This window comes from Apodemus sylvaticus, chromosome 6, assembly GCF_947179515.1.
Source record: "Apodemus sylvaticus chromosome 6, mApoSyl1.1, whole genome shotgun sequence".
Taxonomy (NCBI): domain Eukaryota; kingdom Metazoa; phylum Chordata; class Mammalia; order Rodentia; family Muridae; genus Apodemus; species Apodemus sylvaticus.
Window position 1 is genome coordinate 132,156,945 of NC_067477.1, and position 16,924 is coordinate 132,173,868.

A 16,924-nucleotide genomic window follows, 5' to 3' on the forward strand; every position below is an offset into this window, starting at 1 on the left:
CCTAAAGAAAGGTTATCCGCCTGTCTTGGTCTTGGACTGGGCAGTCAGTTTTAGAGTCTCTCTGCCCTGGAGAGCCCGACTCTGTCCCACCACCGATGCCCGGTCAGTGGTCACTGCTGCTTCCGTGCCTGTGCTCCATACCCCTTGAGCAATGTACTCGACTATTCCCAGAGTGGCAGACTCATCTGCCTTTGTGTTTTCCACAGGCTGTTTGCTGGGCCCCAGACAGCTCACGCCCACTCCCCCACCGCCAGGCCCTCTGCCCTGAGCTTACACATGCTGATTCATCTCCTCACAGGGCCTGTGAAGAAAGTACAGCAATTACAGTCATTGTTTAGATGGGACCTGAGGCTGAGGGGAGAAGGGTGATTGATACACTTCTACCATCTGCCACCTTCCCAGGGTCACTTTGGCCATTCCTTCCCAAGGTCTCTCTCCCTCCTAACAACCACCAACACAGCATACACCAGGCAAGGGAATCCTTCCTCTTCCAGCCATGGCCCCCTAAGGAACCTTCTGTGACCCTACTCTCACAGAGACTTCTGTCTTCCTCTCTATGACACAGACTTGCAAGAGCTGGATTTGGGCCTAGCCTGAGTCACCACCCACCTGGACCGAACATCAAGCTAGCAAGCTGACCCCACATAGCTATCCCCAGACCCTCTCCTGCCAGGCCCCTCACCCCTGCACAACAAGGCCGCATTTCCCTGCTTCTGCCTTGCCTGGGGTTGGACCCTGCACATTATAAAGCGTGGCCCATTCCTGGCCTCAGTCTGGGAGGAGCTAGATCAGCACCAACTCCCTGCAGTCGCCTCCCCAGCTCAAAGTGGGCTCAGCTTGACCCAGCACCTGGTCACCTACAGCTTTAGGCATGATTGTGGATGTGAGGGACAGAGCAGGCCCACAGGGCAGGGGCAGGAGAGGAGCCCCCGGGGGCCATCCCTAGCAGCCATTATTTAATGGATATGGTATTAAAAATAGTGGCTGAAAGCAGGCAACAGGCAAGGGAGCATTCCAGAAGCCCTAGGGACAACAGGGCCCTCCTCCTGCCTTCCCAAGAGAGATGGGCTGGGAATTCTGTCAAGTGTCACATACCTGCCTTTGCATCCCTGGGTAGCCACAGTCATAGGTTCTAAAAGTGTGGACTTTAGACCACATCAGAATCCAGCAGAGGACGACTGCATGTTTGCCCCATCAGCCCACCAGTGTCCAGAGTGGGAGACGGAGGTTCAGGCAGATGTGAATGGCTCAAGGTTGTATAGAGAAAGATTAGAACAGGCTCTCCTGGCCCCCACCAGAGGTTGTGCTATGTCATGTCAAAGGGATCAAATGCCACAGGCTGGATTATGTTTAATTTCATGCTGTTATGTCAGCAGTTGGGGGAGGGAGGGGCTAGGAATGGGGGATGGGAATAAAGAGGAACAAAGACAGCAGGGCTGAAGCTGACCCTCCTCCCTTCGGTCCCCCCTTCCCTCCCTCTCTCCGGGAAGTCTAGCCAGGTGTAGCAGGTGTGGCCAGGTTCAGCACCCAGTGCCCTAATTAACTCCTGGTGACAGTTTCCAGCCTGTGTGTTATCACCTTAGGTTTCTTGTCTTTATCAGAACCAAAGGTTGATTGGAGGCTCTGGCCAGGGCTCAAAGCAGCTCCACAGAGCAATTCCGACTGACTACTGTGAGTGAATACCTCTCTCTCTCTCCCAGATGCAGCTGCCTCCCAGAAGCCTCTGCTGGCCCCTCACCTCGGTCATTCCCTAAGAGGACCACGCCGCTCTTTCTTATCTGGCCACTGGAGAACCGCAGGGCCCAGGCTGAGCTGGCTGGGACCCAGTTTTCAGAGGACCACACTCAGCACCCCACAGGGTGCCCTCAGCTACGGACCTACCAGAGGCTTACAAGCTAGCCCTCGGAGCCTGCTCCTCAGCCTCTCTGACCGGGACAAAGGTTCCTGGTCTTATCAACTGAAAGGTAGAATATTAATCTGGCCACCTCTGCCCCAGCCCTGACCCCTGATGGCCACTACTCTGCAGAGGGTAGGTGTCAGTGCCTCAGGTGGGTGAGGTAGGTAGATGACCTGAATCAGACCTTTCTTGTCCCCTCAGATTCCTGTTCTTTGGTCCCTTAGGGAGAGGCGCTCAGGGTCTGTTAGCAGGGAGAATACCTGAGTCCTCTGCCTTGCTCAGACAGGCTCTCCAGCCTCAGTCCTATGACAATTCCCTACACCCCAGATCTCAGGGCACCTCCACAGGCTATGTGGCCTTTGAACTGTGGCCGGATCCTTGTTCCTCTGAGACTTGGCCACTGAGCCTCTCCTTCCACATAGATCCAGACCCTGGGCAGAACTCCTTTCTGTTTACACCCTCTGAGCCCCACCCATAGCCCTTGGTTTCTGGTCCAGAGATCACCTGGGGAAGCAGGGATTCCTTACAGGGATACCCTAGAGACTTCATCAGAGGTGGCTTCCTCTTCTTGATAGGTGTGTGTGTGTGTGTGTCTGTGTATGTATGCACGTGCGTGTGTGTGTGTGTGTGTGTGTGTGTACTTACGACACCTTCCTGAGACATTCACCTTATAAAGTAACTGTCCGTACACCAGGCGGTTGTCTTTATGGCCAAGTATAAAAGGTAATCATTGACCATTTGGATGCCACCCTGCGCGTCAGAGCCACCCAACCTCGACCCTGCCAGGCCCTGGATTACTTTACAGTCACATAAAAGGAGCCTCCAGACCGTTTCCTGAGGACTTTGGCCCTCAAGGGGGGAGTGGCTCCTTCGAGACAACCCTTTCTTATAATATTTACTTGACCAGAGAGAAGACCCAGGCCTGTTACCAAACACTGGGGCAGTCTCAGCATAGCTCACTGAGCCACACGGCCCATGTACACCTGCCCTCCACCACCTGCCTCTTCCAAAGGGCCCCACCCAGCAGGGCTGCCCCCACCCTGGAGTTTAGGCAGAACTGGGAAGTGTGTTTGCCTTTGCCTGGTGTGTCTCATTGAGTCCTTGCTGACCTGGGCGGCAGGCACAAACATGATGCCCATTTCACAGACAGGAAGGCCTGGGCTCAGAGAGGTCAAGCAACTTGCCCTTGTTGCACAGCTTCGAAAGAGCCAACCGTGATCACGACACAGTTTCCAAACGCATCTATGTACTGCTACCATTGAAAGCAACTCCTGGCTGAGCTTTAATACGTTTGTTTACCTGTCCTCATAAAGCACAAAGCTGAGATCAAAAATCTGTGTATCACATATCAGTAAATGTCAGCTGATGCTCAAACCAGGCCAAACCAACGCCACACTCTTCCCAAGTCTGCAGGGGAACTCTAGGCTCAACCAGGGAGGGGAGAAGGCAGGTATAATGCTATGGAAGGATATTTCCTCAGATGCCTGGAGCAAACCTCAGCTAGCAGAGAAAGGCAGGGAGTGTCTGGTCCAGGAGAAGTCCAGGGGACTAGTGTAGCCAGAGACTTTCAGCAGAGGCTAATGTTGTCTGCCAACTCCTGCCAGGCCTGTGTAGACTGTCGCTGTGCGCCACAGAGACTTTGTGACTAGAAGCAAGACTTTACCAGAGCTGGCTTCCAGAAACTTCTCTCTGGCTGCGGAGAAGAGTATGGATCGCAGTATCGATTAGTGTTTCCCAAGCTCTGTGAAGCAGAAGGGTATGAGACAGACCGAAGGCCGCTGGGATAACTTCCCCTCTGGCTCTAAGCATCCACGCGTGCTGTGTTTACTAGCTGCCCGACCCTCGTGGGCTCTGCTACCTCAGTGGCCTTGGCTTCTCATCCATACAAGGAGAGAACAACAGTACATAGCCTGCAACTACGGGGGAGAACTTCGGTGGTGCCCGCTTCCGTATCCAGGACAGGTAGGTACTAAGTGGGTGTGGCTTTCTTAGTTATTGAGATATGCCACGCCCTTCGCCTTGCTGGATGGCTCAGCCCAACCCCCCACACCCAGGTCAACTTCACTCTGAGCACCAAAATTCTTTCTGCTTTCTCCTCCGGGCTTGCCTAGATCTGGAGAACAGAGCCCCAGTTGTCACCACGGACAGATCTCTCTGTCTAGTCTAGGATTCCAGGTCTAAAACAAGCCTTCCGTGGGGCTGGGGGGCGTGACTCAGTTGGTAGAGTACCTACGCAACATAAACAAAGTCCTGTGTTCAGTCTCCAGCACTGAATAAGCCATGAAGGAAGTTGCTCGCCTGTAATCCCAGGGCTGGGGTAGGGGGGAGAGGCAGGAAGACCAGAAGTCCAAGGTCACTGTCTGCTGGAAATCAGGCTCAGGCCAACCTGGCGACTTGAGTTTCATACTGGGAACCTAAGGTAGAAAAAGGAATTCCAAAGTTGTCTTCCTACCTCCAAACATGGCAACACACACACACACACACAGTCTGTATACAGAAACACACAACCCAACTCCTTATGGATGCACATAGAAATGCCCACAGCGCACAGGGAGTTCTTCGCTTAGCCCTCTGCTTCGAGTGAAGAAGGGGAGGACCTTGGGTGCCATTAAGCACAGGGTTAGCGGGTGATGGAGAAACAGGCAGAGGTTCGGACAGGAAGTTGGAGAGAGACCAGGGAGACTTAAGCAAACTGAGAGGGTAAATGTGGTCAAGGAGCGTGGGCCAGGGCCAGTGTGAAGGAACACAGACCTGCGGCCTCCTGCTTACCCATGCCTCAGTTTCCCACAGGTTTAAAGAAGGTAATGAGAGCCTGAAAGTCACAAGGGTGCTGTGGGCATGGGTGAGCTTGTAATAGCAACTAGCACAGGCTTGACCCCAGGGTGCCAAGTAGTCAGAGCCCTGCCCTGCCCACTAAGCCAGTACCCGGGTATCCCCTTGAGCTGGGGCAGGGTGTGGCCCAGTGAGCAATCTTTACTGTCTTGGCCTGTGAAATCTGAAGAGATGGGGACAGATGTGTCCAGGAGAGTGGAATACGGAGGGAAACCTGCTACCTAGACAGCAACGCCCAAGAAGATCTTCTTGTCTGGCCTTCTGAGTCCTGCTCACTTCCTGGCGGTCTGTCTCAGGACTTCCCCGGGGCACATGCTGGCTTTCAGAATTGCACATCCTAGAGACAAGGACAAAAGCACTTTGGGAGCTCCCAGGCTGGCTCACCTCTTAGAGAACAAGGAAAAGCAATGGTTTGGAGAATGATGGGCAGCCAAGTAGAGGCCGGAAGGAGCCAGAGCCTGCATGCTGTAGGGTTGGAGGGAGTGTGGGGTACACTGCACCCCAGAGCTGTGTCCGCAGGCTGGACGGTGACAGCGAAGCAGGTGTGTAACAATGAGGATACTTCAGAAAGGAACAGTAGCTGAGCTGTGTGTGGCCTGGGGAGCTGAGATCAGGATAAACAGAAGTACCAAGGGGCCTTGTCTGGTCAGCCATGGGGGGGACAGTTCTGACCCCCGGGGTAGTTGTGACAAATGTAAGACAGATCCTGGAGATCCGGCGTGCTGAGTTCACTGGAGCCGCCATCACCAAGTGCAGAGACAGCCACCACCTCTGGTTAAGTTCCTAGCTCTTCTGTCCAACGTGCCTGAGACCACAAGCCACAGGCCCAACTGTGTTGACGAATGGGCCCTTCCTCCCGCCCGTGGAACTGACATTGTAAAGCTGGAAGTGAGTCATAGAGTCTTTCCTTCCTTCTCTTCCTCTCCCCTGCGCTTGCAGACACCCCTCCATCCCGTTCTCTCAGCTCTCACACACCAGTCTTTAAAACCCATAAGCTCTATATAAGTTTATAGAGAGAGTCCAGGCTGGGGGTGCTGAGGAGCGTGGCTAGGACCCTCCCTGAGTGTGGGCTCTGTACACAGTGGGAAGCAGTCTGGGACACAGCAGATGTCTGATCCTGTGAGCTTGCTGACGTCAGTGTGGACCTGAGACATGTCTGCCTGGGAGGTTATGGCTGGGGTGGGAGCGTCTGGGGGCACCATTGGAACTGGCATCGGTATGTTTGTCACGTGCTCTACTAGTGAAGGGACTGTGTGAGCAGCAAGGGTGTATGGCTCCCAGGTGTGTCCTCGTGACCATCCGAGTAGTGAGCATGAGAAGAGGCGGTGGCCCTGTATGGTGCAGGGGACCCTTACAGTGTTTCTGTCCCTGGGAAGGGAAGGGGGTGGGGACACAGAGCTAGGGGTCCTGTAGCTGGCCAGCCTGCCTTGGCCTTTGGTTCTGCAGGATGTGAGCGGGCTGTTCTTGGACTGAGCCCAGCATCACACCCTCTAGTCTGTTTCCCTGCAGCAAGGCCAGCTTGTCAGTTGGTGTCTGTGGTTGGTGTCTGTGTCACTTTCCCCGGAGACTGCAGCAGGTAGGGAAGCTCATATCACATCCTGAGGTTCCTGCAAACCTTCCACCCCAACCCCGAATCAGGCTTCCCTCACCTGAGCTCAGCTGGAGAGAAGGATAGCCAGAAATGTGGGACACAAACACCATCCAACGGGACCTTTCTCCTCCCTGCCTCGGTTTCCCCCAAGTGGAAAAGCAGGACAATGGGAAGGCTAGCAGTGAAGACGCGCACTCAAAGCATTTTGCCACATGCGCACGAGGAGAGAGTTATGCGGCCCTGTCTTTTCCTTCTATTATGCTCTAAAGTAGCTACACACAATGGCCAGAGTCACTTGGTGTCCTGCTATCATCCTGGGGTTTAAGATACACGGGAAACCCCCCCAAAGCCTACAGTGCTAAAGAATCACAGGCAGACATCTGAGGGTCCTGTCCTCCCTCCTGACTGTAGACAGATCTTAGACAGACCTTACCTGCCTGGAGTCATGGCCTACAGGGGCTGAGCCCAGCAGATGAGTTCTCTCCTTTTCCACCCCCTCTCCTAAAGAAAGAATTCCATCAAAGACTCACTGGCCAAGGGCTGCGGCTCTTTGGGTTATCTCCAGAAGGTACTGACAGGCCGCCGACCCAAGCCTGAACCTATCTAGAGATGGAAAGATGAAAAGGAATTTTTAAAGTCTCATGGCAGATCTGGGGGAGGCTAAGAGAGGCTTAAGTTCGCTGGGCCTGGCAGGGTCTGTCTGTGGCATGTGCAGCCTGTCATCCACTGGTCTGAGGAATAGCACCAGAGGCCCTCTAAGAATAAAAGCCCAGGGTAACAGGGCTCCATGATCCAGGCTCAACCTCACCCTGTCCCAGGCTCCCTCCTGGGGTGGTGGCTGGGATTGGGTCTGCGTTCTTTCTCTCGTCAATGCTGGCTTCCCTATCTGTCAGTGCTCCTCAGAAGGCCATCTTTCACCTCAGCCCCCAGGGGCCGGCAGCAGGCTGACTGGTGGAGCCATCTCCTTCGTGAACTCTGGACGGAGCCTTCTCTGGGACTCTCTCCTGGGATTTTGCCCATGGTACCTGGGGTCCTTGGAACAGAGCCAGTCACTCCCCAGGCTCAAGCCCCCCTGGGTGCCAACACTTCCAGAATGGTGGCAACCCAGGGTCAGGTCTGAATTCTGAATTCGTGGGTAGTCTCAGCTCAGAAGGAGCGCTCTCCCCTGGACTGCCCACCCATAAAGGGCATTTGTGCCCGGGCAGCACACTCCCACCTGGGGCTGCCGCTCACACAGTAAGGCAGTGAGAGGCAGGAGCGAGAGGAAGACAAACGTGCCTGTGTAAGCCTGGCTGAGGTGCAGAGGAAGCACGGCTGGGGCGAAGTGTTAACGGCCTCCTTCCCGCCTAGCTCGAGCCAGCCCTCCCAGACTCCTTCCTTCTCCCCAGAAATGCCTCTTCCTCCAGGCCCCAGCACGCTCCCTCCACGCCCCTGGCTACAGATCTGTCCTACGTTGACAAACCTCCCACTCAGCCCTTGGGTTTACGGCTTTGCCTAGTGCCTTCCTTTATGTGGTTGGGAACCTGTACTGCGGTCCTGGCAGAGTGGAGGATTCTGGACTGGGAATGGGGGCTGGGTCCAGCCAGCAAAACCACAAGAGGAGGGCTGGGTGGACAACATGGAGAGACACACTTGCTGGGCCAAGCTGTGTTCCGGGACAGAAACGGGAGTTCCAAGAAGGTGCTGAGCTTGAAGGGTGGAGGGGACACCGTTCCCACAGGGGACAGCAAGTAGCTAGCAGAGAAGCTGGGGACATCATGGGTTGGTTTATTTGTTTGCTTTGAGACTGGGTCTTGCATAGTACAAGCTGGGCTGGAACTCACTATTACAGCCAGAGGTGACCTTGAACTTCTGACCCTACTGCCCCCACCTCCCAAGTGCTGGGATTATATATAGGCATGTACCTGGTTTTGTTCTGTGCTGGGAGTCAAACCCAAGGCTTCGTACATGCTAGGCAGATACTTGATTACATGTTCAGCCCTTTGGTTTGTTTTGAGATGTAATATTTGTTAAATACTTACTGTCTCATGAATTCTTTATCTCACGTCCACAGAAACTTGTGAGTGGAATCAATGCCATCTTACAGATGACAACACAATACCAGGGCTCGGAGACGTGAGGTAGGACGTGTGTGGTGGACGAGCACGCTGTGGAGCCTGTTGGTGGCCGAGAAAGCTCTCAAGCCCAGGCAGGTGGCTGAGGAAGTGCACGGTGCTGGAGGAGAGCCATCAGGCTGCTCAGTCTTGTCAGGAGTTGTACAGTGTTCAGCTCTGGGCCTCAGACTGTTGCTTCAGTGTTCCAGGAAGGCTAATAAAGGCTCATCCTATTCCAGAACTCTCTATACCCTTTGATGCCCAGGATCCCTGGGAGACTTGAGTCTCGTAGCTATCCACATCTTCCACACAAATGTCTACCTCACAGGGTCTCACACGTTCAATGTACACAGATGTTACTGAACAGAATAAACACTCTAGGGCAGGGGATGTGGCTCAGTCGGTGGGGTGCTTGCCTAGTATACATAAAGCCCCCGGTTTGGTCCCCAGTATCACATAAACCAGACCTGGTGGTGTATGCCTGAAATCCCAGCTCTCAGGAGATAGACAGGATGATAAAAAGTTCAAGGTCAGCCTCATCTACATAGGGAGTTGGAGGCTTTATATGAGATACTGCCTCAAAAAATAAATAAATAAACAGAAAAATAAGTGCACCACACTCCAAATGTGTTACTGAATCGTTTGCACACAGTTCTTTCAGAATTCCAAGTCAAGCTGCTACCCAAGGCGCCAGGTCTGTCAACCACGTTCGATATAAAAGAGCATTTTTATTTTAAGGACTCAGGAACCGCTTTGCAGACAAGATACTGAGATAACACTTGGGGCCGAGTTTCAGTGCAAAATGGGGGCACAGTAGGGACACCCAGAGCACCTGGGGCTCCTTCTGCGTCAGGACAGCATAGTCCTTCACTCCCAGGAAGCAGCCCAGTTGTGGTGGCACATGCCTGTAATCTCACACCGAGAAGGTAGTCACGCAAGCTTGCAGCCAGGCTGGACAGCAAGAAGCAGGAGAACGGGAGGGGTGTGGATCCACTTAAGTTCAAGAGCAGGCTGTCTCTACAGAGTTCCAGGCCAGCCAGGTAGACAGCAAGGCACTACCTCGAGAAGGTAAGGGAGAAGAGAGGAAATGGCGGTGTGTGTGTGTGTGTGTGTGTGTATGGGGTGGGTGTGTCTCTGTCAGGAGGGAGGCGAGGGCATGGAGCACTGGAGACTGGGAGCCTAGAGATGGCGGAGACAAACTCATCCTGTCTCCCAACAGAGCAAGGACAACTCCAGGAACCACGCAGCCCCTCGACTCTTATTTCTCAAGCTTGTTAGGAGTCTAACATGGCCAGGCCAGCATTTGCAAGTCTGCTGTGGAAGGAATCAGCTATGTGTGGAAAGACAAGAGGAACCGGGGCTTGCTCGCCCCACTGTGCGAGAGACCAAAGGTTTATGACCCCAAAGGGGAGAAAGTAAAAGAGGAAGTCTTCTGAGACACCTACTTCATGCTCGGTGCAGTCTTTTGTATTTTTAGTTTTTTATGATTTTTTTGGGGGGTGGGGGATTTTTTTTTTTTTTAAATCCTTGACAACGTTGTAAAGGGAATATGAGGACTCCCGTTTTTTGCACCCAGGACTCAGAAAAGTGCAAGCAATTGAAAGGTGAAGGCAGCCCTTCTAACCAGTGGGCCTGAGCCTGGAGGGGGAGGGAGTGCGGGGGTGCTCGCTGGGGGCGGGGCGAGAGGAGAAGGTGTGGGCTTGGCAGGGAACATCCTCTGCCTACCTTTATTGTTCACAGAACCGAAAAAGTGATGATAGCTTTCCTTCCTGCCTTTAAGAAAACAACAGAATCAAAACAAACAGAGAAGGGGAACTCCCCTCCTCCCGTCCCTGCGAGAAAGAAAAGGAAGCTCTCCTGCCGGCGGGCGACCTGTGCTGCTTCATGCTGGGGCAGAGGCTGCTAAGCCAGCTAAGCCAGCACCCACACTTAAACCCCCAGGGCTGCCCTGGCCCCTGCATACCGAGTCTGGTCTTAGCTTACCTTCAAGAGAGGACACAGACACACAACCCACGAGGCAGCTGAAACTCCCAGGAAAAGCTTTGAAAGGCCGGGGCCAGGAGGAAATGGAACAATACAAGTCCGAGATCTAAAACCAACAGCTCTGGAAATAACTCCCAGTTAGTTATCACTCAGGGCTCCCAGCCCCCACCTCGTTTCTCAATGCCAGAACTACCCACACTTAATGAACTCAGAAAAGTGGAGTCACTACCCAAGGTCCTATCCTCCTGTCCTGGACTTTCCTGTGTGTCTTGATGACCTTACCAACAAAGTCTAAAACAGCCACAGGGCCCGTGGTAATGTAAGATACACCTACCCCACCTTACCCAAATCTCTTCTGCTTGGCTCTTTGAGTCCCAGATAGCTTGTGGTAACTGGTTGTCTAAAGTGACTGTCAGCCAGAGTAATTTCTGCCCCTCTGGACAGAGGTCTGAGGCCTTAAAAGGTAGCGCTGTCACCATTACTAAGCCCACAATGACAATGTTTTCACCATGCAGGTCCACTGGGTCTGCCTCTGCTTTAACAGACACTCTAAGGCCATCTGCACCCGTTGAAAGCTTTAGTTCAATTAAGGAATTTGTCTGTGGTCTGGGTTCACAGTGAGCTGGTAGCTGGGAGAATAGTTATTCTCCACTGAGGCTAATTAGTCTCAGGAAACAGTAAGTGACTAGTGCATTCCACACTCAGGCCTGTACCTGCTCCCTTGGGAAATGTCAACTGTCTCCCAGGGCCTGAGAGAACGGCCGACCAGCTTGGAGTGGGATCCAAGGAGGAACTGCTCAGAGGCTGGACCGGGAGAGTGGCCGAGGTGATGTGTTGATGTCGCCTTGTTGTTCAGTTGCTGCTCCGGACCGCCAGCTGGCTCGTTCCTGTCCCAGGCCTTACACTTAATGTTCCTGGGTTGGTGTCAGCTGAATGGATGGCCACTACCTGAGCTTCCCTGGCAGTCAATGGCTAGAGGTCAGAGGTCAAGGAGGGGTTGCTCTTGAAGACCAGGCCAGAGCAGGGCTGAAGCTGGGCCTTCTGAACCCCTGCACAATCTCTTCCTTGGCATCCCCACTGCCTGAGGCCACTGTTAGCAGTTCTCATGTTATATTCAAACCTCATCTCCCTTCCTGATCTCTTATCAAAGCACAGGCCAGCCCAAACCCTGCCCTCCCTCCAAAGTTTTTGCTGGTTCCGCATTGCTCAGTAGATAAATTCTGGTCCTGGGGATTAAGAGTTAATGGCTACTTTCTTGAATTCTGACCCCTGTCCGGCAGCTGGATGAGCACAGTATAGGAGGGCAGATGTGCTGGGACAGTTGCCTTGCATGTCACTGACTTCCTAAAGGTCCAGTTCCAGTCTCTATAGGCACTGGTCTTTCTTCTGTCTTTCCTGAGGATTGTGACTCTAGGGCCTTTCATATACTGAGCAAGCCATGCTGGAAGTTATATGTGCGCTGTGTAGCTCCGACCTGGAACTGCTATGGACCAAGCTGGCCTCACACACTCACAGACATCCATCTGTCTCTGCCTCCAGTGCTGGATTAGAGGTGTACACCACCTACCAAGTCTGGCTTCAGGGCCTCAGACAGGGTCTAAGTTTCCCAGGCAGGCCTTGAATCCTCCTGCCTTAGCCTCCCAGATAGCCCAAGCTAGCTAAGACCCAGCCCTCTCTACCACCTCTAGAAAACCTCCTGACTCTCAGGCCCCTCAGTACCCTCCCTGCACACAGAGCAGATAAGGCTCTGTCAGGTCTATTGTAGAGCCCTTATCTGTTCTCACAGCTGGCTCTCCAGATCCCGGGCCTCCCAACCACCCCATCTCTGAAGTCTGACTCAGTGGCACCCCAGGAAGCTTTGCATGAATGAATCAATTTGCTCTGTAACGGCCAGTTAATTCCCTCTGCCCTGCTGTGGCCAAGAGCACATTCCCTCCTGGGTAACTGGGAAGAAATGGCTGATCTATGGGGGAGGGGGGGGTGCAGGGCAGGGGACCACTGGGGTGGTTTGTGGCACCTGCCATGGTCTAAAAAGATTCTCCTGGAGTATCCACATCGACTCATGAGGAGCTGCTGAGCTAGGCATTCGTACTATCTCCTCATCTGGCTCTGAGGGAGACCCTGGGACTACATGGAAATGCATGGGGCCTTGACAATGGAAATAATAATTATTATAATTATTATTTAGTACATAAAAATATTTATATTATTATTATTGTTGTTGTTTGAGACATGGATTTGAACTTGCTTTGTAAACTAGCCTGGCTTCAAATTCACACCTGCCTCTGCCTCCCCAAATGCTAGGATTAAAAGTGCACCCCAGACAGCTACCCAGCTTGGAAATCTTCTAAGAAGTCTGTGTGGGGGTGTATTTCACAGGTAAGGTGCTTGCCTGGCTTGCATAAGATGCTACATTCCATCCCAGCACCAAATAAGTAGTAAGTCAGGAAAGAAACACTTGAATAGCCGGGCAATGGTGGCATATGCCCTTAATCCCAGCACGTGGGAGGCAGAGGCAGGCGGATTTCTGAGTTCGAGGCCAGCCCGGTCTACAGAGTGAGTTCCAGGACAGCCAGGGCTACACAGAGAAACCCTGCCTCGAAAAAAAAACAGAAGAAAGAAAGAAAGAAAGAAAGAAAGAAAGAAAGAAAGAAAGAAAGAAAGAAGAAAAAAAAGAAATACATGAATAAATAAATACAAACAGGAAGTCTGTTCCCCATTAGGGACCCGTGCCAGTGACCCTTCCACAGAACCCACCCCTCTCTCTGTGATCTCCAGCTGTTACCCACTGCCCCACTCTACTAAAGGGGCTCTAAGCACCACCCAGCAGGGCCTGGGACTGAGTCCCGGGATGAATCCTGGCTGGCCACCCACCTCCAACTTCAGCGCTGGCACAGGCCGCTGGGTTTCAGGTTTCAGTGTTTCCCTGGCTAAGGCTCTTTCTATTCTTCAAATACTTTCCCTCTCACAGCCAAATAGCAGAAAAAGGAAATTAGTTGAACCTCCTAAAGACCAAGGGTTGGGGGGTGGGCAGAACAAGTGGGGAGACAGGCCGGGCTAGCTTGGGAAAAGCTGCAGGCCAGGTTGCTGGGTACCACTGGCCCCCCCTTCCCAGGCTGACTCACCCCCTTCTCCTTCCAGGGCTGACTCATTGTTTCCCTACAAACAGCAGGCCTGCCAGGCCCCGTGCTTTCTTAATGAGCAGCCCCAGAGCCTGCTGGATGCCATCCTGGCCTCCCAACAGCTGGGCCAGGCCCAGAGCAACTGAGTTATCTCTGCCTGCACCCCACTTCGTAAGGGACAGCCGCTTGTTCCCACAAGGGACCAAGCCCCGCACAAGCTTGAGAAGAGGGGCGTGGGCATGGTAGCTTCCTGGGAGCAGACATCTAAGCTCTGGCTTCTCAAAGATCAGGGGTGGAGGTGGGGGGCGAGGTGACCAAGCAAGTCCTGGGCTCCCTACCACGTCTGTAAAACATTGGCTTAATAATCCCGCGTCTCAGAGGTGTTTGGTGAACCAGTGACTTCACCTTTATCCCTGTGCATGTGAATGTGCATGTGAGTGTGCATGTGAGTGTGCATGTGAGCATGTGTGTTCAGATTAGGCCTTGTGCTCTGCACCCTGGGCTTTCGTCCGGGCGCTAAGGGTAACTAATTTTTTTTTTTTTGAGACCAAGTCTCATGCAGCCCGTGGAGCCTTGACGTCCCAATCCTCCTAGTCCACGTCCCAGAGTGCTGGGATTATAGAATGACATCGCCGCCCCCAATTTTAATGCCACTCATTTTTTAAAAAGCTATATGTAAGTGTGTTGCAGGCGGGGTAAATAAAAAGGTGTGTGGGGAGCTAGTGTTAAATAAAACACACCCAGAACCCCAGGCCAGGATCAGAGGGGATATTCTGCTGTGGGGGTGGGGTGAGGGGCTCCCCCAGGTCCCAGCAGGCCCAGCTTCATCCTGCAGCACCCCTCAGCGAGAGCATTGACGGTTCCCAGCAGGATGTGCCCGAGCCCCTAAGCCCCTTTTCTCATGGAAGCCAAGCTGGGGGATCCTCTGGGGAGCCAGGCGCCGGCTCCAGCTGACAACCTGCCCACCTGGGCCACTGCTGGAGAGGCTTAGGCTCGCCATCCAGAGCTTTGCAATTTCAAAACGGTGGGGCCACGGGTGGGGGTGGGGGGGTTCAGCCCCCACCCCACCCTAACAGTGAGTCCAGGCTCTCACTCTGTTATCATCTGAATTGGTGACCAAATTTGCTGGAGAGTCACCTCAACAGAGCTTTGCAGGCCTAGCATGGCCAAGGCCGCTAGTCCAACTCCCTAGGATCATCAAAAAAGGAAGGGGAAAAAAAAGGGTGGAATTCCTATCTGATCTCTCCGGCTGGAGCTGTAGATCTGAATTGGGTTGGACGGTTTGGCGAGTTAGCGCCCATCTCGGACCCCCACTTCCATGTCTGTATTAAGAGAAGAATCCTCGCTATGAGCGAGTGTTAGGAGGAGGAAGGCACCTGAGACACAGCAGAGCGGCTAGCCCAGTGTGGAAACAGCTTCTATAGCTTCAGCAGGCTTCTCTCCTCCCCTACACCCTAGCCCTGTAGCTCTGGGCCCTGCCACTGTCTCTCTCTCTCTCTCTCTCTCTCTCTCACACACACACACACACACACACACACACACACACACACACACACACGCACGCACACACACACACAAACACACACAAGCACGCACGCACATGCACACACACACAAGCACGCACACACACACACACACACACACACACACGCGCGCGCGCGCGCGCACGCACACAGGTCACACCTTGGGCGTTTGTGTCCCCTCCTCTTAGCCTGACTCCATTCACAGTGGCTCCGTGCCCCTTCCCACCTGCTTTGTCCTTTTGACTGAGTCTTGGGCCCGAGAGGCCTGGCTTCTCAGCCTTTCTGTACGGCTCGCTACATGGGGCCCATACTACAGAAGCTAACAATGCTCAATCGGTTACTTATTTATACCGTTTTTGATTTGATGGGTGTTTTGCCAGAATGTATGTCTGTCTACCATATGCATGCCCAGGACCTTCAGAAGCTGGAGAGGGCATCAGATTCCCTAAAACTAGAGTTATAGACAGTTGGAGGCCACCATGTAGATGTTGACAATCAAAGCCAGGTCTTCTACAAAGCCAGCCAGTGCTCTTAATTGCTGAGCCACCCCAAGGCCTATTTTTAAACTTTATTTTAGAGATAAGGTCTCACCCATTGTGTAGCCTTGACTGTTATAGAACTTGCTCTGTAGACCAGGGTAGCTTTAAAACTCAGAGAGATCTGCCTGCCTCTCTCTCTCTCTCTCTCTCTCTCTCTCTCTCTCTGTGTGTGTGTGTAGGTGCCAGAGAAACATATGGTTGTGAACCGCCCAGTGAGAGAGCTAGGAACTGTACTCAGGTCCTAGGAGAGAGCAGTAGGTGCTCTTAACTACTGAGCCATCTTACCAGTTCAACAATGGCCAATTCAGGGCCCCAGAGATTAGGATGATGTCTGGGCCTCTCTGCTGACTAGCAGTGTGATCCCACACACGTCCTGAGTCATCTCACACCTCCCTGAGGGCTGTGGTAAATGGTGCAAGGAGACCCAGCAGGCTAGGGAGGGGCTACAAGGGCGGGCCTGGTCAGCCGCACCTTCCCTCACAGGAGATGGAACTCCTACTGCCCTGAGCAGAGAATTCATTCAGCACTTTGGGATAGCTCCCTCCAGCCAATGAAGAACTTAGCACCAAGCCACATGCCACAAGGAGCACAAGCCAAAGGCTCTTGAGCAGTGTCTCCAAGTCACAGCTGCCGGGGACAACTCTATGTGTCCTAACCGACCTCTGACAAGGCCAGTCCGCAGAGCCTCCCTGGCTGTACTCAGCTTCTGTACAGTGGAGGGGCCTCTCTGTCCTTCAGAGAGCCCTGGGGACAGCTTAAGGGAGCAAATGTGCACACGGAGGATGAGGGGGGTTTGATGTTGGAAGTTTGCCGTTCGCTGTCCTCTGGGGACTCCAACTTAAGAGAGAGCGGTTCTGTTGTCAAGCCTACATGCGTTGTAGTAACTTGGAAAGTAAAGAGACTGCTGCCCAGACTCTAACTCTGCTCATGCTGGGGCTAGGATGGGGCCTGAGGAAGAATGACAGAGATATGGCCTCCCAGTCATGGCGGGTCCCTGGCCAGATTGTGGAGTCAATCCTGATCCCAAAGGAGTGGTAATTCCTGGTGACAGCATCGAGGCCTCTACCTGGGTCACGGAGCCTTAAGACCCCAGAGCAGGCTCTGGTGTGGGGCTACATGGGAGAAAGGGACAACAGGAGCTCCTCCCAGCCCAGGAAGCTTCTGGAAGATCCGGGAAGAGGTCAGTTCCCCAGACCGCGGAGACCTCATGGAAAGAGGGGGAGAAGACATCTCCGAGGCCCAAGCCCTCTGGTAGTGGGGGAGAGGCAGGGAAGGTCTGGGCTACCCCAGATCAAAGCAGGCTCCGCAGTCTTTGATTCTCAAACAAGCCCTCTAGGAGGGTGC

At 53.4% G+C, this 16,924-nt stretch overlaps 1 long non-coding RNA gene across 1 annotated transcript; it reads right to left on the reverse strand.

Annotated features, from left to right (window-relative positions):
• Window positions 1–2,528: 2,528 nt before the first annotated feature.
• On the reverse strand, window positions 2,529–10,665 carry LOC127687662 (uncharacterized). The gene is made up of 3 exons (XR_007978458.1): window positions 10,397–10,665; window positions 4,951–5,066; window positions 2,529–4,311 (listed from the first exon to the last, which is right to left on the reverse strand). It is a non-coding gene; the product is annotated as an uncharacterized LOC127687662 (long non-coding RNA).
• Between the last annotated feature and the right edge of the window lie 6,259 nt (window positions 10,666–16,924).